This window comes from Danio rerio, chromosome 6, assembly GCF_052040795.2.
Source record: "Danio rerio strain M-AB ecotype USA chromosome 6, GRCz13ab, whole genome shotgun sequence".
NCBI classification, from domain to species: domain Eukaryota; kingdom Metazoa; phylum Chordata; class Actinopteri; order Cypriniformes; family Danionidae; genus Danio; species Danio rerio.
Genome location: NC_141026.1, coordinates 50,564,350 through 50,585,252, shown reverse-complemented (window position 1 = coordinate 50,585,252; position 20,903 = coordinate 50,564,350). Strand labels below are relative to the sequence as shown.

At 35.3% G+C, this 20,903-nt stretch overlaps 1 protein-coding gene across 1 annotated transcript in view; it reads right to left on the bottom strand.

Moving 5' to 3' along the window:
- Window positions 1-20,267, bottom strand: part of tafa3a (TAFA chemokine like family member 3a) — a 200,797-nt gene extending 180,530 nt beyond the window's left edge. Inside the window, exon 1 of the mRNA XM_087258000.1 lies at window positions 19,819-20,267. The gene's annotated coding sequence lies outside the window, so the exon portion shown is untranslated. The remainder of the gene's footprint in view (window positions 1-19,818) is intronic.
- Window positions 20,268-20,903: the final 636 nt, after the last annotated feature.

Sequence of the window (20,903 nt, the reverse complement as noted above, 5' to 3'; positions counted from 1 at the left end):
AGGCCACTGTCGACTGACTGACTGACTGACTCACTGAATGACTGACTTACTGACCCATGGACCCAATGCCCTTTCCCAGTGCTTAATTTGTAAATTGCGGGGTCCCAGAACAGATCGACATAACGGATCCAGTGAGTTACGAGAGGAGGGAGAGGTGGTGCAGATGAAAGTGAAGAGCGTGGGAGGGGGTTTGTTGCAGAGGAATGTGAAGAGAGTTGGAGAGTCGACGAAGAAAGTGAAGAGCGGAAGACCAGATCCGGGGTGCGTGTGCGGAGGGGGATCTGTAAAATGAGGCCGGATCTGGCTTGTTCCAGCTAAAATTAAGCCCTGTCCTTTCCTAAACCCAAGCGATAGTGTTTTAAAAAGCATTGATTGACCAGACTACTATCTTTCCTAAATCAACAGTGTTTTCAAAAACAATCCAGATAAAGAAAAGCCATGTTTTACCATGTTTTCAGATTTAACCACATTCTCACCCTGTATACTTGTTTATTGAATTTTTTGGCTTTTGTTTTACCTGTTTTCAGAAACGTTCTTTGCCAGACTCGAACACTGTCATCATGGTCAACTCTGCTCTGTGTCTCAAATCCTCCAACGTATGTGGCAGACCAGTGAACAAACTAGTAACAAAGGAAAAGCCATTCATACAGAGGTAAGTGGTCAGCTGGTAAGTACGAAAAGCCTCATACGTAGCATCCATTTTAAAGATGAAATCAGCCATACATATTTCTTGCTACATGATTCACAATCTTAAGAAATGTACATAGGGCTACATTTACAAAATGAGCCTGTGTTGACCTTTTTTTTTTTTTTGGATTCTTACGTATATTAACAGGAAAGAACAGCACTTATCTAAAACAGGGTTCCTTTTAACATGTTTAACTGTCACTTTTGATTAACTGAATGCATCCTTGCTTAATTTCAGTAACTTTACAGCCATCTGCATTAGGACCAGCATCTGTTGCTCACGGTCGATGCTGTTAGTTGCCTGTTTGTTGTTATTTTGTTGAGGCTTTGTCATTGTTCTTTCACACACACACTCACATAAACACACACACAGACCGTGAGATAAGCCGCAGCTCCTATGAGCCATCACAGCTTTCTCAATTGGCTACGCAACTGAGCTTTGGACACATTACGTAGAGTGTGACATCCATCTCAATGAACGCTGTAGCTGCTATATTTGCAGATTCACTGCTCTGTTGTGGCTCGGAATTAGCAATTCAAGCATGCTGTTTTGAGACTGCTTTAGTACTTTTAATTACAAACCCTAAGATTAGGATTCGATGGAGGAAAAATCCCCAACGCTGCTTCATTATCCATGCAAGCTCTGTAAGAAGGTAAAAACCACATGCATCGGCTAAAATGCACCCCGGGCTCATAAAAAAAGTCAAATGGCCAACTGAAAATGACAAAATAACTCTAATTAACTATCTATAACCCAGAGGTTCTGAAATGGGAGCGTATCAGTAAAAAAAAAATGGAAAAATTAATAATCTTCTATCCGAAATAAAACAAATAAGACTTTTTCCAGAATAAAAAAATATTATAAACTATACTGTGAAGATTCCTTGCTCTGTTGAACATAATTTGGGAAATATTTGAAAAAGACAATTCACAGGAGGGCGGACCATTTTGATTTAAACTGTATATGCTATTACTGTGTATATATATACATATTATTTTTTATTATTATTATTATTATTATTATTAATTTAAAGCAGTATAGGCAAAATTCATGGATACAAAGTCAACACTTGTGGAATGTTGGTGATGAAAATATCTGATGCAAACTCTTTGCTGTTTGTTTTTAAATACAAAGTCAACAAACTCTGGATACAATGCCATCTTGTGCCAACGAAAAGAACTTGAACGCTTCTGACGTCATTATCACGACTTATTACATTATTACATGACGGCTTGATATTTGTCATAAATCGCAATTTATTAATGTTTTCAAACAAATGAAGTTTATTTTAGGTTTCACGCATTTAAAAACACATACGCACTGTCAAAACAACATTTATGGTTTGTAAAAAAACGTTCTGATAATAGAGAGCAATAACAAATATTATTCAACATAATCGATATTGATTTATCCTTGTCAGATTCACACAGTTTAGGATTACTAGAACTAGACTGCAGCTCTGCACAAGACACATAGGAGAAATGGTCGTGCCCAACTGAGCCTGGTTTCTCTTAAGGTTTTTTAATTCTTCATTTTCGCCAATTGGTGAGGTTTGTTCCTCGTTGCTGTCGCCACTGGCTTGCATGGATCGGGACCTGTAGAGCTGTGCATCGATGGATTTGCTCTTCAGTGTTTGGACTCACAGCAGTGAACATTAAACCACACTGAACTGAACTTAAAATCTAAAAACTGGACTGACACAGTTTCAATTTACTATAATCTTCTATGTGAAGCTGCTTTGACACAATCTACATTGTAAAAGCATAAAATAGAAATGTATATAAAAATAAAGATGTAAAGAAAATAAAAATGAATTGAATAGAACTTTACTCTGTTCATCTCATACCTAAACCATCCACTAATACTTTGTGTATTTTGGGAGGAGTTGATGAATTAACATGTTGTAAATCCAGCAGCTCTAATTTGTCCACTGCAGCGCAGGCTAACTTTGGCTATTATCATAGTTTATGATCATTATTGAGATGTTTATACAATGAAATACATGTTCTGAAATACATTTCACAACATAATTAGGAGGTAAGGTTTGTCAATATTTGCATTAAAGGGAAAACAAAAATAATATGTACATAAATAATGCAACATAGTAATACAACAACATGTACTTAAATAATACAGTGTAACAAGTAAAAAACTTTGCCATAAAATTTTTAAAAAAAATAAACACATGGGAGTTCCACTGCGCATGACAAACGACAGACCGGAAGTCATTAGCTTCCAATGGAGAGTCGTCCAGTAGTGTAGATTTCCAGTCATCTCCATATGTGGAAAATTTGGATTCGATTTGAGCTGCGGATACGTTAAAATATTTGAACTCCGACTAGACCGTATGCGACCGGCCAACCGGATGTGAACCGCAGTGTTGTGCAAGCAGGTCCATTATAAGAAATAGTAGTTTTTTATTATTTTTATTATCAAAAAAAAAAGTCTTTATTTAAAAAAAAAATCCTATTGATGTTTCCCGGATGTAAACCCGGTGTCCTGGTCAAATTCCCTCCATCGCCCCTGGCCCATCATGGCCTCCCAGTCATCCCCACCAACTGAATTGGCTCTATCACTGTCTCTCCACTCCTACAGCTGGTGTGTGGCGAGCGCACTGGCGCCTGTGGCTACCGTCGCATAATCCAAGTGGATGCTACACTCTGGTGGTTGTGTGGAGAGACCCCCCTCATGATTGTGAAGCACTTTGAGTGTAAGGCCATACACAATGAATGTGCTATATTACTATACATTACACAAAGCACAACCACAACCTATTCTGTCCTGATTTCCAGCCCCCTACCAAGCATGTATAGGTGAGTGTAAAATTATTAAAAGAACCAACTCTGTAATCATATTTTGTGTGAAAAGGAATAAATGTTGTTGGTTTTTAATGCCTTAAGATTTCATTTCAGCTGTGCAAAATTGAAATTTTCGCAAAATTATTGGTAGAGACACAATTTTCCAGTGAGCCTGGGTAGTTAATGTGATTGAAAACACACTGATTCAGGGCAGTAAATTGGAAAACTGTGGTAAACCTGCTATTAAACAGCTTTTCCAGCTAAAAATATACAGCAAAGTGTGCATGCACTTCATGAAACAACAAAACTACAAATGGCAACATTTAAAGCAGACCTTTAGACTAAAAATCCTCACGCCGTCTCATCTTGTGTTTCATTGGTTTGCTGCAGCTGCATGATTTGAATTTGACACAGCAACGGTGTGATTGCGCCGAGCACGGTCTCATTTCTGAAGGAAGACAATGGCAAATCCATCTCGCATCGGTTGCACTTCCCTCTCAAAAGCATGCAAAGCAATATCTCCAAATTACAGCCTCTAGAATTCGACAGGCTAAAGGCCGAGGACACTTCGAGAGCGTTCTGTTCCTCACCAAACACAACAGGCTGGACGGCCTCGCCTCCGCAATAAATCACCTGCCATCTCATGCATGTATAGTGATCTTAAACACCCAATTCTGGCCCAGTGATGATCTATGATTGTTGATGTGGATAGAAATATAAGCTGGGCTGGTATGGGAGATGCAATTGGTTTTTTCCTCAGGACCATGATTTTACATTACACATCAAGCTAGAAGTAAACAAGAATATTATTAAAGTGAAATTCCATCACGCGCATGAATTTTGCATGTTCCTAGGAAAGTAAAACAGGCAACACCTCAGGGAGTGGAGTAAAAACCCACATGAGAGAAAATAAATATAGTCATATTAATACAGTCTAATCAATAATTCAGTTCATTTCAAGTTTATTTGTATATAGCGCTTTTCAAAATAATTATTGTTTCAGGCAGCTTTACAAAAGGCGCACATTATTGCATTACAATCAAGTTAAGGTTATTAGTTACTATTTCATTTATTAGTTACTAATTAAGTAATTACTAATAACTATATCAGTTAAAGTTAATATAAAGATAGTTAACCTGCAGTGATATTATTTTGGTAAGTAAATAAAGACTACTGCATACAAATATATAAATACTATTTAATATAAATAGTCTTGTGGTCACTTCCTAAACTTGTCTGTCACTACCAAACATGGGATATTTTGTCAAAAATAAAGTATATAGAAATATCAAGTATCAATAAATGTGTTTTGATAGGGTTTGGTTTCATTTAATTTCCAACTAATGAATTCTTGGGTGGCACCGTGGTTAGCATTGTTGCCTCATAGCAAAAAGGTTGCTGTTTCGAGTCCCAGCTGGGCTATTTGGCATTTGTGTGGCATTTGCATGTTCTCCCATGTTAGGTTGGGTTTCTTCCAGGTGCTCTGATTTTCCCTTACAAATCAAAGACTTGCTATAGGTGAATTGGATGAAAAGTTGGTGATTCATTCCATTGTGGCAACCCCTGATAATCAGGAACTTAAATGAACGAATCCTTATCTTTGTCATCTGCATCATCAATTTCAAGCCTACACAAGAAAAAAATTGATTCAAAATAGAACAAAACTCATAAATTATGATTTAAATTCAGTTATAAATGTAATTGTTACTTTTTACCTATTTATCTATTTAAAAATATAAATTAAAACACTACAGAATTATTAGAAAAGGGTACGGCAATTCATAACTTTTTGATTTATTAGCTAATCCGCATAAATTTGTACGATCTAATTCATACAGCTTAGTACGATTTGCTCATCAACCAATGACAGTTGGGGTTAGGGGTGGGGTTGGGTGCCACGCCTCCTTTTTAAAATCGTACATTTTCGTATGACTGAATTCGTACAAAATAGCCACTAAACAGATAAAAAGTAAAATACTTACATTTCCTAATGAGATCAGGCTGGAAAAGTGTACAATTTGCATAAATAGAAAATATTTTGAATAGAACGTAGAATGTTCTGTAGAATGTACATTTAAAATGTGTCAAATTTGACAAATACTGTGACTTTAGGTTACAGTATGTAGGTTTAAGTTTTTTCCCTTCACTTCGTCTATTGGGGAAGTTTATTTGTTCCTCGCCACTGTCGTCACTTCCTTGCTTGCATCGGGACATGTGGAGCAGCGCTTCAGTGGATTTGCTGTTCAGTGTTTGAACTTTTAGTAGTGAAATTGAAACCACACTGAACTGAACTAAACTTAACTTCAACTCTGAAATCTGTACTTTATTAGAACTATGTTAAGCTGCTTTGACACAATCAACATTGTAAAAAGCACTATATAAATAAACTTGAATTGAATTGAGTTGAATATATGTGGTTTTGTTTCTACATTTTTCTTTGGTTAGTTAGTTTAGGGGGCTAAATAATAGTAAGATTTAGTAAGATTGTTTTGTTCAAATTATTTCTTTGTTTTGGCAACACCTGTCTTTTGTTTGATTTGATTAATAATTATTTACATTCTAAATTCCTTTATTCACTGTTTAATATAATTTTTTTAATAAATCACTATTCTTTGTTTCATATAGACTTTGTTGTGGTTTCTCTTATTTTTCTTCCAGCACCAGCAAACTCACTTTTTGTTACGACTCATCCCGTAAATCAGCATCAACAAAATACAATTTAAAATTTACAGTTGTGACATAATAAAAACTGTATGTCTATATATCTGGAATTTATCATTTTAATTTATAATTAATAGTTTACATTTAGAACAATTATTTACATGCAGACATGTAATCCTTTTCTTGGTTTACAATTCATAATGTAAAAAAAACACACACACACAAAGGTGTCGAGACACCACCTGCTTACCAAGAGCTTCTATTCCTGTAATGATTGTGCAGCAGCAGAAGTGATTCGTGCACCTGCTTCTTACACATACATACACTAGAGCAACACTAAATGTGATGAAGATATGCTTCATGTGTAGTTCACCCAGCCATTAGTCTTGTTCTAATGTTCCTGACCTTAAAAGCAAATGTTAAATCCTCTATAATTGCAACCGCAAATGCCTTTAAAAAAGTATCATGTCATCCTATTACTGTTAACGATTGTCGCATTGACCCAAAGTCTGAGAGCTCCTCCCACGTGCCAGAATACCATCTTTCTATCTATATATATCTATATCACAAAGGAAATCAGAAGGTCACTCGCTTTCCAATGGATATACCTGAGCTTGAACAAAGGAGAAACATCTGTTCAAATCTAACCAGAGTTTGCTGTCTTGTCAGATGAAGCCATTCAGTAAGCAGTCTTCATTATAAAACATTTTGTCATTTTGCTGTCGTTATCAAGTTCATTAGAGGAAAAAAAGGTGTTCTTTGCAAGACAAATGACAGAGATTATTTTCATCTTGCCACATATTGAAACATATGAAAGAGTAGTTTTGATGCAATCTCTAGCTGAAGGAAAGTTCACCTGAAGTTGAAACTGAAGTTAAATCATCAAGCCTACGATAATATGGTTTGATTTGCATGTAGGCAGGCGTAAATGGGATTCCAAAGAGATTTTCTCTGAATAAAAGCTTAAACGATTGTGAGGTCTGAAGATTTTTAATTCGGTCAAAAGGTGTATGAGGTCATTTAATAGTACACTTCGGGGAATAATGCATAAGGTAATTTTATAGTACACTGGGGAAAAACTACGAAAAATAAATGTATTTATTATATTTATTAAACAATATTTACAATATAAATATCCAAACATAATTAAAATATATATTGCTAAATTAAAAATTGTAACTTTAACAAAATCTAGTTTATTAGGAAAAGGACAAACATTTACAAACATTTAAGTCATAATTATTAGCACCCCTTTTATAAATATTTCCCAAATGATGTTTAACAGAGCATGGAAATTTTCACAGTGTGTCTGATAATATCTTTTATTCTAGAGAAAGTCTTATTTGTTTTATTTCTGCTAGAATAAAAATAGTTATTAAATTAAAAAAAAAACATTTTAAGGTCAAAATTGTTAGCCCCTTTAAGCTATATATTTTTTCGATAGTCTACCGAACAAACCATTGTTGATCAGTGATTCCTACAGATCATAACCCATGGTTCGGAACACATGTGACTCGTGAAATATATATATTTTTTACTTTACTAAATTTGTATCGATCACAGAGAGATCACCTCTCGTGTCATTCAAATCACATGTATGAAAGCATTTAGGCTTTCCTGTAAAATATAATGATGACGGAAGTTGTGGTAGGTTATTTGTAACGTGGTGGGTTTCTTGTGTTATTAAAGGTGTTTTCTGTCACTACTTGTTTAGCCGGCATTAATGCATTCAGTGTAAGCTGCACGATTAATCATTAAAAGATTGGGATCTCAACACCCACGCAACATAAATTATAAATGATGTTGATTTGCATATGTTTATTAATCCTTCGAATCGCTGCATTCAAATCTGTGTTTGAAAAACGCAAAAATCAAGAAAGAGTCTTCAGTTTACAAACAGTCAAATAACACAGAAGAAACCACTGTACATGGTAAAGATTAAAATCACCGACATATGCATTTAGCGACGCTTAAAAACAAAAGTTGTAGACAGCAATTACATTATTAAACCAATAGGTGGCAACAACCAGCCATCAAAAATATGCCACTGAATAATTCTTCAAAAATGATCCATCTAGCAACGAAACATGAAGTTTTATAAGTAAATCACTGAATCATTTATTGAAAATGAAACTAAAAATAATCTAAAAATCTTGCTGTATTGTTTTTGTGATAAATGGAAAGCAAACTACATTTGTCTCCTCCCCTTTTTGGCTAATCTGAAAAATGGTTCGATCCGTGACAAAAAACAATGTGATCCGAACTGTGAGACTTGTGATCCGTTACACCACCTTATATATATATATAAGGAAAAAATTATTAAACACCCTGCATGTGAAATTTTCATTGAGAGTTTTTTCACCACATTTTTAAACATAGTTTTAATTTATTTTTTCTTTGCCATGAAAACAGTGTATGATAATTTACTAGTTATTTAATTAGATAATTAGGCATAGGACAACAGTGGCCTGTTCTGTAGAAAGTCAAGAAAAAAATAATAAGGGAGTTAATAACGTTGACCTTAAGAATAGGAAATACTCTCAAAAATGCTGTATTTTTTCTGTTAAACATCAGTTGGGAAATATTACACAAATTCTACATATAATTTCACATCTAATTTAGTGTGTTGCTGTTTGTTTGTAATCATTAGTAAATCGAAAGCATACAATGCATATAAATAAACAGCTAAAATCTTCTGCAAAATGTCTTCTTTTAAGTGCATTTAAGAACAACACGTTAAACAGTAAACAAATATTAAATGTCCCATTGTTATATCACCTTCAGTGGCTATACTCCTCTGTACTGTAAACGAGAAAGGTACCACACTCGTTCATCAGAGCTGCAGAAAATGATCCAAAATGCCAATATGTGGTTGTGAAAGTGATAGTCTGTTTCCGTGCAGCTCTGCAATCTGTCATCAGACTGTCAAATGATGCTCCGAGACGTTAGACAGATTGCCACACTGTGACCTTTGTTTGCGTGACCCGGAGAGCATAACCAATTTAAGTTGCCCAGCAGACACACTGACTTAAGCTAACTGCAGAGCGCCACAGAGAAACCAACACCAAAAAAAACCAAAGCTGCCCTTTGCTCTGTCTGTCAGCAATTCCCACAAATAACACGGCACAATAAAATCATCGCCCAACAGGCCCACAGGCGTTTTCAAAGGCCGCTGACGGCGATCTATAAAGCACAGTAATGGGTCACTTGTCACGGGGCGTGAAAGGGAAGATCTACGCCGGCTCTCCAGTGGCTCTCCGGGGAGCGCAATTAATCAAGGCCGAATAGTATCAGCACGCAACAAAAAAGCCGTAAGGTTATTACAGCCACTGTTCTGCTGGATGAAATGCAATGATAGCGCTAATTGCAAAAAACAGCTGACCGCACATGAGAAAGCAAGATGAAGGGCGGATGGGAAAAAGGATGGACACAAAGAAGGGGATGTACAGTCAAAGTCCAAACTATTAGCCTTCCTTTAAATTCTTTTTTAGTATTCAAGTACAGGAGATTTATTAATATTAATATTTTATAACTAATTTATAGCAACTATATTATTTTGCCTTTGCCATTTGTACGTTTTTTTTCTAGTAAATTTGCAAGCTATTAGTATTCAGCTTAAGGTGCAATTTGCAGTTTTTCTCGTTTTCTTTGACCTGGTTAAAGAAACTAAGTTCCACTTCATTTTCATTATCACTATCCCAGCAGAGCAGAAGACAGGCCTTGCAAATGTGTAAACCCTTTCTCATTGGGTTGACACATTTTCCCCTCCATTTTTCAAAACAGTTAACACGGATGTCATTCAAGCAGTCCAAACTTCATTGTTTTAGCTGTGGTAACCAAACAGAAACCATCTATTCCTAACCAATAGAAACTACCAAGATCAGTATGAATTTGACACTCCTTCACACAAATCTTCAATTAGCAATCAGCCTGCAAACCATATTAGAACGGTGGAAGGTCTGTGTTCTTCTGTGCCAGCATAGATGGAGGAGGTCAATAGTGACTATGTTCTATACTCCCAATTAATTTGACAGTATATTTGGTTTACATGTGTTTTCTCTAATATTTACAGTATTTTATTACTTATGTCTGTTTTTTTTTTTTGTAGTATTTCAGTTTTTTGCCACAGTTTCATGAATGAAAGTGTCATGAATTCAATATAAATGTAATCAAATCATTTCTTATTCTGAATCCAATTCTTTGCAAAAAGGTAAATTTGACAGCCCAAATAGAAGGAAACAAATGGCTTTGGCAATAGGCTACAATAGCAAGCCATGGTGCACTGATTCACAGAGCTCTGTATTTTGTATTTTGTCGTCCATTGTGTAATGATTGATTGATAGAGCTCATATACTTGTTTGCAAGTTGTGTTGTTTGAAGGAAAAACTAGGTTGTTGCATATTGTAAACGTTTTGACACGGTATGTGCATTTTGCAGCCATAAGTGGCATAAGTGCCGCTGTTTAGGCCTGTGTGTTAACTTTTGAAAATGTGGAGTTTCAGTTGACGGCTGAATCAAAGCAATCAAGAAAAACTGTAAAGGCTTAACTAGTTAGGTTACAGTTTTCTCAGTCACTTTGGTCCATTTCTCAGGTCAGAATTAAAATTCTTAAAACTACCCGTTCAATCTTCACATCATTGTGTCACTTGTGCACATCGGAAAAGCAGTTTCTCGTTCCATAGAACAAGTTGCAAATGCTTCTGTACATCCATGCAATTCTCTGCTCTTTCCTACATTATCCATTGCTTATGTCATGTTGATCAAAATGTATTATTTTGTTATCTACTGAATACTCTCACCCCCACAACATTTAATTGTTTGTTCATGTTGTCAGAATATTTTGTCATAACGTATTTCTATGCATTTCCATTAAACTTTTTGTTCTAAATCTGTCCTGAATTGGTAAATTTCTTCCAGGTGAAGCTTGGCTTTTTCTAATAAAGGTGCATCTGAAAGGAGATTGTCCTACAGTATGTTCAAATTTGTACTTTTGTTTTGTTTTTTCTTTGTGCTATGCAGGCTGTCTTTTCCTTTCTGTATCACAATGACAAGATCTGGCAACAAATGACAAATTTGACTGTCTTACCCGTTCACAATGAGACAAGGACTTGTCATTCTGACTGCACTAGTTTTGAGAGATGAACTAAGGATTTTGAGCAAGAGAGTGGGTTTTGCAGGTAATCCATGGTGTTTTGCTATTTGTACGCGATGTTTTGAGAAATGCACTTACTGTTTTGCAAATTTCAAGCCTGATCTGAGAAATGAACTAAAGCGACTGAGAAAAACTGTAACTAGGTAAGTTTGGTTAATTAATTAGTAAACTATTGAATAACAGTGGTTTGTTAAAAACAATTCTTAAGGGAACTAATAATATTGGCTTAATTAAAAAAATAAACTGCTTTTATTCTGGTTAACCAAAAAATACTTTCTTTCTTTCTTTCTTTCTTTCTTTCTTTATATTTATATTTATATGTTAACAAGAACCAGCATGTACAGTTTTATTATACAACAAAATCCCTTTACATTCCTTAACAAGAAGGATTAAGTGAGAAAAGAAGAAATATAATAAAAAGAAATAAATATATAGAAAAACAGATGCGAGGGTACATCATTATGAAATCACATATAAATATATTACACACATTTTTCCAATTTTAACTATTAATAAGAGTAATTAAATGCACTTTTACTACAGAAAATGCAGATATACAAACATTTTTATGTAAAGATGTTAAAGAAAAAGCATATATTAACTGTTTTAATTGCTTTTCTATTTTTAGACTTCGAAATCACTTTTATAGACATTTGAATCTATTTTTCTAGCACTATGATGAGAGGTTTGCTTTTGATAAACTTGGATTAATGTACAGTTCAAGTCAGAACTATTAGCCTCCCTAAATTATTAGCCCCTCTGTTTATTTTTAATTTTAACTTTAACTGTGAAATTTAAATAATAATTAAATAAAGTGTACAACCAGCTTCTTTTAAAGAGCAATCCTTAACCTAATAACCCAAAATCAAATGTTTATAAGATAAGGAAAATTATTTTAAAATATTATGAGCAATAAAATCTTCAGCAATCCTAAAAAGTCGAGTATATTGGCAAGAAAGAGAACCTTACGCATAAAAGAACAAAAAATGTATAGGGAATACTGGGAAAATTAGCTTGCTTTGTTAAAAGCATCACATTCGCTATAAAAAAAAAATACTGGGTTCCACACAATAGATTTATATAGGGACAACATGAAGGAATTAAGTTAACTTATTAGTTTTTACAAATGCAAGTGGACTGAACAAAAAACAATTAATGTATCCCAAAATAAACTCAAGAATTGGTGGTGCAGTGGGTAGCACAATTGCCTCACAGCAAGAAGATCGCTGGTTCTAGCCTTGGCTGGGTCAGTTGGCATTTCTGTGTAAAGTTTGCATGTTCTCCTCATGTTGGCGTGGGTTTCCTCCGGGTGCTCCGGTTTCCCTAACAAGTCCAAAAACGTGCAACAGGTGAATTGGTTAGGCTAAATTTGAATGTAGTGTATGTGTGTGAATGAGAGTGTGTGGCTGGAAGGGCATCCGCTGTTTAAGCAAACAGCAAACATACATTTTTTGAGAGTTGGAAATATCTGAAAAAGAATTTTAAAAATTCACATGAGGGCTAATCTTTTTGCATTCAAATGTAAAATAAGGAGAAGTTGGCAAAGTCAGAGCAAACTCTGCTTACAAAGTGCTCCACTCTTATTATACTTGTTCATTTTTACACTTAGGACTCATTAGTGAAGATATCAGCCATGATTGCTAAAACATTGGCTGCTTCTGAAAGCAAATACAGCTGCTTACTTGTCTAATCATTGATTAACAATGAGGACTCTTAATTCTTAAAGGACCGGTTTGAAGGCCATTTCTTCCAAAATGCATGATCAGACTACATGTAAAATTATCTGTTTAGGTGTTACTTTAAAAAATATATATATATATGGGTTTAATTTAAGCGAGTCTTCTATCTTAACACAATCATCAAACACCAAATATATACAATAATATTTTTCATTGGAAACATTTTTTGCAGGTCCTTTTGGAATTGTCTTTTAGGCCATGTCCACACATACATGCCATTTTTATTAATAGATTTCATTCATTCATTCATTCATTCATTTTCTTTTCAGCTTAGTCACTTTATCAATCAGGGGTCGCCACAGCAGAATGAACCGCCAACTTATCCAGCATATGTTTTACGCAACCCAACATTCAGCTTATTCAGTTCACCTATAGCACATGTCTTTGGACTGTGGAACGAAAACCCAGAGGAAACCTATGCGAATATGGGGAGAACATGCAAACTCCACACAGAACACCCATACACATTCTTTCACACACATACACTACGGTCAATTTAGCTTATTCAGTTCACCTATAGCACATGTCTTTGGACTGTGGAACGAAAACCCAGAGGAAACCTATGCGAATATGGGGAGAACATGCAAACTCCACACAGAAATGCCAACTGGCCCAGCCGGGGCTTGAATCAGCAACCTTCTCGCTGTGAGGTGATCTTACTACCCATTGCGCCATGGTGACGCCCTCAACAGTTTAACTCAACAGCAGTTTTTCTTCATTTTTTTAAAACCACATGAAAGAGCAAAAATGCACTGTGATGCATGTTAAGTAACCCACAGGTGGATATAATGACACTTTTATGCTGAGTTCTCACACCAGTTGGGAAATCAAGTATATTCTGAGAGTATATAAGATATAAGACAATGCAAATGTGAGAACAGAGACGAATTTGTCCTGTGGTCAAACAATTCTAAATACATGATATATTGGTCACAAAGTGCAAAATTAGCCTCATTTACATCTTCCACACTTTGTGTGAACTCAACCGTGTTGTCCAATCAGAAAAGAGAAACAGCACACATGCTGACGTCATAAGGTAAAAACATAAGGTAGTTTAGGAAATTCTTCACTCTGGCTGGAGTTTTTAGAAAGTTTTAGTTTCAGTCATCCAATACTCCCTTTTCGTGTGGACAAACAGCAAAACCACATAGAAAAAAAGTGCAGAGTTGAAAATACCCATGTTCATGTGGACAGGGCCTCAGACACCAGCATGTTATTTTGTACCGAGCAGAGGAACCCATTTATTGAGCAAAACATGCTTGTGGCTATTTTTCTACATGACTAATGAAAAGAGATGTTTGTGTAGTAAGAATTGTATTAACCAATCGTTATATAGGTTGTCACAGTGAACATTTAATAACATTTTGGCACGTTTTGCATACAGTTGTCTAAACTGAAATTGTTAATCTGCTTTTCGTTTAAATTCTTCTTGTGATTTAATTGATTTATTTCAAATTGGCAGAAAATACCTGCATAAGCACTTTAAGAGTAAAAAACAAATACAGGCAAAACTAAATTAATACCTGCAGTTCCTAGTGATACATTGAGGTCATAAAAAGTGAAATGATCAATCTGAAGTAAAACTTAACATTATTTACTATTTAATCCACATCAAACAGTCCTGAGTGTGATCACAACAGTCAAAAGGACACAAATAATCGAATTCACAAGCTGGCGATGTTTGTTTGTTTGTTTGTTTGTTTGTTTGTTTGTTTGTTTGTTTGTTTGTACTACAACACATCACTATTTAACAGGGCACTCACACATTAACTAAGCCAACTTGCTGCTTTGAGTTGATTCATCTTTTAACCCAAGTATATTGAAGTTGACTCGATTTAAGTTAACTCAAAAAAATCTGTGCAGCAAGTTGCCTTACCACACTGACATGAATGCATTGAGGACTGTTTGTGTAGACATGTCATGATAGATGTTACGGTCCTGGATTAACATTTATGTTGATCCTGGAAAATTATTTTTGTTCGAAAATGAAATCAATACCAATTCCCTACCCCTAAACTCAACCATAACTGTAAATTATACCCAAAATCAGAGGGGAATAATAAATAACAATCATGTAGAAGGGCATAAACCCAACCGTAAGCCCAAACTTAACAAACAGTAAACTTAACCCCTAATTCTGATTGGCTGATTGGAATGTTGTACCAGGATCAACATAGATGTTAATCCAGAAACATGTCCCACTTGATGATACAACTCAATCATCAGGAGCCAAAAATATTAATTTTATTTTGCTAATATACATGTGTGTTCTTTTGAATCTCGCAGCAGTTGCGGTAGACTTGGATGTAATAAAATATTTATTCAAAATTCCTACAGGAATCACCAAGGACTGCAGTTTCAGCTAAAACAAATCTCCAATAGCTGTTCTATTTAAGTAAAAAGACACCTACATACTGGAAAACATGTAAAAGGACATTAAACAAACAATTTCCCATCATTCTCATTCAGCAGCCTGTGAATGACAAAACGCAGAGATGAAACATCACATATACTCCTATTGGAAAGCCTTTGCTGTCCACTCTGGTGCAATAGAGCTAAAGACTTTCCAACCGAGCCTGTCTGTGTCAGAATGTGAAAAGAGCTGAAGTTGATATGAATGTGTTTAACTGTGTCCATGTACTTGCAAACAAGCTCGCTTAAATCAACCAAAGCACTTGTGAATCATCACACGCATCAAATCACTTGTTATTCACACGCATCAAATCACTTGTGACTCATCGTACCATAATTACGACTTCAGAACTCAAAAATTCTTAGAAGGCTTTGAATTCTGATGATCGTCAAACAACATGTGGATATTTAATGCATGCAGTGCTTGGTAGAAATATGATTCAAGTTTGAAAGGAGAAAATGGCATTTATTGATTGTCAGATTGCATTCTTTAAAGATGTAACTGCATTCAGAGGTTTGTGGGATTCATTGTCAATGAAGGATGCACAGATATTAACTTTAAAAACCACTAGATGGAGCAATCTCGTGCAAGAAAGATGTGATGTTAAAATCAACACAAAACAATGGCTGTGTTCCATTCTGAAAGCTCACCTCTGTGCCCTAATCACTATGAAGGGTTGAGAATCCAAGGTGAGAGCTTTGGGATGAAGATGACTCAAAGAAAAATCTTCAACATAATCTTGCATCATTTGTAGTATAAATACAACAGCAGAAAAGATCATCTAAGCTTTCTTAAGGACACTTTATAGTGGTCATTTTATGTGTTGGAATGACTTTTCCAGGACATTGGAGGTTTGAAACTTAACCCCCAAAAAAGCTTATTTGGTTTGGATTTATATTAAAGTGATACACTGTAAACCCAAAAAGAAAAAGGTAACTTAAACCATTTGAGGAAACCGATTGCAACAAACCATTTAAGTTCAAAAACTAATCCCAATGAGTACTGTGAATTTAATCAATGAGTAAACGAAGCAATTTGAGTACAGTAAAACCCAATAAATGAAGAGAACTTAAACCAACCGAGTACTGTAAAAGCCAATAAGGCAACTCAAACGTTTAAGAAAACCGATTGATACAAACCATTTGAGTTAAAAACTAATCTATATGAGTACTGTGAATTTGCTCTATTTAAGTTAAAGTAAAGGTATTTAATTAACTCATTACCTTCAACACTGAGTTCAAAACTCTTTTCAAATGAGTAGAATTAACTTGCAGTCAATTTTGAGTTAACTACACTCATTTCTTTTGATAAAGTTGACTGTTGGTTTTTACAGTGTACTTATATTAGTATTATGACAGAATTGTTGGTAAATCTTGTGGCTGGGCGATTTTGCCTAAAAACAAAATCTCGATTAATTGAACATTTTAACTTGATTATGATTAATGACCTATTATTTTATTTATTTATTTACATTTTTGGCCTTATAGTTCACTGACAAGTGTTGTACAGTACATATGCTCACATATAACAAGTCAGAGATGTTTGAATGAAGGGTGCATTACCTGATTTTAAAACAATTAAAGGAAACACACACTATCTCCTATCTATGACTATTTATTAAACATCAACGTTGAACTGAAATTAAAACACATTGCCTCAAACAAACAGTCATGTTTTATTATTAAAAAAAGTGAAAATAAATAACTTCCACTTTTGGGAACTAATAATCAAAAATAGTTTTTTGTGCTTTTCATATTAAAAGTAGACAATAAGCAACATCTTTTCTAAATAAATTAGTTAATGCACATCCTGTAAATAATATTTTAAACTGGGCATTTCTTGCATCTTTTGTAAACAAATATTTTAATGTAAATAATAATTTTAATGTAATGGAAAATATGCATTTCTGACGCAGCTTCCAATCATCAAAAATGTAGTGCAAAGTAAGGCTCAAGAATGGGTCCAACGTCCTACTTGAACAGAGATCAGATGTGACTGCAAAGTGTGGCTAACAGAGCGGGGTCACGTGACCCCACACATGGTTGGGAAAGTAATTGAAAAAAATCAACCTGGAAAATAGATTGATTATAGGTTCTGAATGTCGATTTCGATTACTCTTCAATTAATCGCCCAGCCCTGGTAAATCGGGACTAAAAAGAATGGTGAGGGACTTTAATTGCAAATGTTATTTGGCTTTTTTTGGGTGTATTGCTACTAATGAATAATGTCTGGTAAGAATATTCATAGAGAAAAAAAACAGGGGAGAGACTTTATTTTGGACACTTTTTTTGGAATTTACTGTATTGTGAGTTTCTTAGAGAGAGGCGTTAAAGAATCTTTTATGGAATAAGGAAATATGGTAGATTCTGATCTATTCTGATCTGATATAGACATTCATCAAGAGGGAGGGGATTGTAGGGACTTCATTCATTTATTCATTTTCCTTCGGCTTAGTATCTATTTCAGAGGTCACCACAGCAAAATGAACCACCAACTGTTCCCCTATTCCATGTGTTTTACGCAGCGGATGCCCTTCCAGCCTCAACTCAGTAGTGGGAAACTCTTATTCACTCACATTCACACATTTACACTACAGCGCTTTTTTGTTTACCTAATTCACCTATACCGCATCTCTTTGGACTGTGGGGGAAAGGGGAGCACCAAGAGGATATCCATGCCAACAAGAGGAGAACATGCAAACTCCACACAGAAATGCCAACTGGTCCAGCTGGGACTTGAACCAGCAACCTTCTTGCTGTGAGGCGAAAGTGCTAACCACTGGGTGTTCGTATTGAGGCACGTACTTTTGGGAATTTATTGTAATGTAAAAAGTTATATCTTTTTGGTTATTAGATGGAGGAGTTAAGGAATGTCAATCAAAACATCAAAGACTTCCAACATGTAATAAATTCTTATATACAGATGCTACCTGATTATTATTCGTAGAGCGAAAAAAATGTATGGGAGGGAAATAATTTTGGGAATTGGGTATTGATTGAATTGATTGAAACATACGTCTATTTGGTTTCTATGGATGGAAGTAAGGAATGTCAATGGAAAATCAAGATTTCCAACATAAATTACAACAAACTGCTTGAAACTGATTTTCATTTTAAAAAATGTGTAAGGAGGGAATACATTTTGGGAATAGGGAACTGATTGGATTGAGGAAGTTATGTGGATTTTAGGAGGAAGGGTTAAGGCATGCCAGCCAAAAATTTGCCCAAATATTAGATCTCTAACATGGAATTTAAAAAAAAAGTAGACAAAGGAATTAATTTTGGGAATTCAGAATTGAATGGACTGCAAAATGTTACATCCAGAAGTTAAGGAATATCATTCAAAATATTATGCAAGCCTTGCATTCAGACATACATTCCTAGGGTATATGTATTTGCTAGATATTTATCAAGAAACAATAGAGAAAAGGATGGAAATCCATTTTGGGAACTGACTGGGTTTAGTTACAGTCAGCTGGTTTTAGGGGAAGAAGTTAAGGAATGGCCTGGAAATTTTGGAAAATGTGAGATAATAAGAAAAACAAAAGGAAGGGCCTAATTTGGAGAATAGGGAATTGATTGGACTGTGTAAAGTTAAGGGGGAGGAGTTAAAAAATGATAATCAAATGAACAAATGCCAATCAAAATTTAACCAAGCATTGTATTCCAACATGCATTGCATTTATGGATATTCATTGAGAAATAAGGTGTAGTGAGGGAATACAATTTTGGAATTAGGAAATGATTTGATTCTGAATGTCAAATGTCAATCAAAACTCTGCACGCACTCCAGTCCAAAAAGCATTCTCCCTAACAAATACTGTGAAAGAAGGCAGCATTTTAAAGATTTCTAGACACAATCTATTTGTAAAGGCTCACCAGAACTGTGGCCTGACAAATGCTGACTGACTATAATAATACATGTCTGGTAATTATAGGTAATCTGACATTGATCTGCAACCCCAACAACAATCACCAGTGATTCAGATCCAAACAAGATGATTTACCTGTCAGCACAGAGGATTTCACATTTCACGGCAATGTCCAACTTTAGTGATCACAATCATCTTTATAACCATCAGCAGTAGCAGCTTTTATATAAGCCCAATACCAACACCACCTTCATCTGCATAATACAAGCTCGATATCGCCCTTTTAAATACATTTTAGCCACAACTCAGATATGAATAACCAGTATATCTAGCCCCAGCACGCTTTAAATCAATATGAAACAAAAAGTCCTATTTGGAAATATAGGATGTGTCTAATTAAAATCCAATTTAAAATCGATGCTTTTATTTTTGCCCTTTTTCTTTACTTTATTCATTTACCAAGGCTATTTATTTGAAATGAAGCAATCCACCTTACCTGTCGTTGAGCTGTCAATAAAGGTGAAGTGATACTGCTCTCATTTGCTCTTCATTGTCAGAAGTAAAACCCCGGCAGTGGCAAAGCCTGATAATTTCCCTTCGCGCAAACACGATCCCAGGAAAAGCATCACCTACAGACTCAAACAAACGAGAATGCAAATGGTATTAAAGCGATTCCTGCTTCAGTTCAGAAAAGTCTCGATTGAGTCCTCTGAACTCCAGCTCTCCAAAGTTCCTTCAGATGCGTCTGAACTTTGCGCGCCGGAACGGATCTGAATACGCACGTAAAGACGAGACCCTTAATTGCGGGTATTATAACGAAGGTTTCAAATCGGCAATATCCCCTTATCCATGATGGACCGGTGGTGTTTTTGGCTGCTGTAGTATTGTGTTCAGGCTGCGTGGAGACTGAGAGCGGCGTTGAGGAGCTCGACTCGCCCCTCAAGTGTTCAGCACTTGAAGCGTCCGCGCGGAGCCCTTGGGAGATCCGTGTGAGCGCGCGCCGCTGCGGGAGACTGGCGCCCCCTGCTGGATGATAGTCAGATGTGCGTGAGCAATGACAACGTCGGTGTGATTACATTACGAGATGTCATACCTGTTTGATTAAAGCAGGGGTGCCCAAACTTTTTCTTGTGATTGCCGAAAACCAAACTTGATTGAAGTCTGTGGGTCGAAGGTAAATATACCAAACTGTATTACATTAAAATTGCCATGAGTAAATAATAATATTGAAAATGAACTAGAAAACACTGTTTTATATTAACTAATGCAGTATTTTATAACAAATTTATAACAGTAAAAACAAAAACAATCGCATCTTTAACAGAAAGGAGTTCAATTTTTGTTTTTGCCTTGATTTGCTGTCTCACTGATGTCTTCAGCATTGTTCTCAGTCCATAGGTTAACAGTATTTACAGTATATTCAAAAATCGGATTTATAACATTTAATTGAAACATTTCATTGTAGTTTGCATTTTTGCATAGCTCAGCAATAAAACAACAAAAAGCATATGTTGTATTAGATATGACAATATTAGTTAATGGCAGTTACCCCACTCTTCTCTGATTGGATGGTGTGCCAAA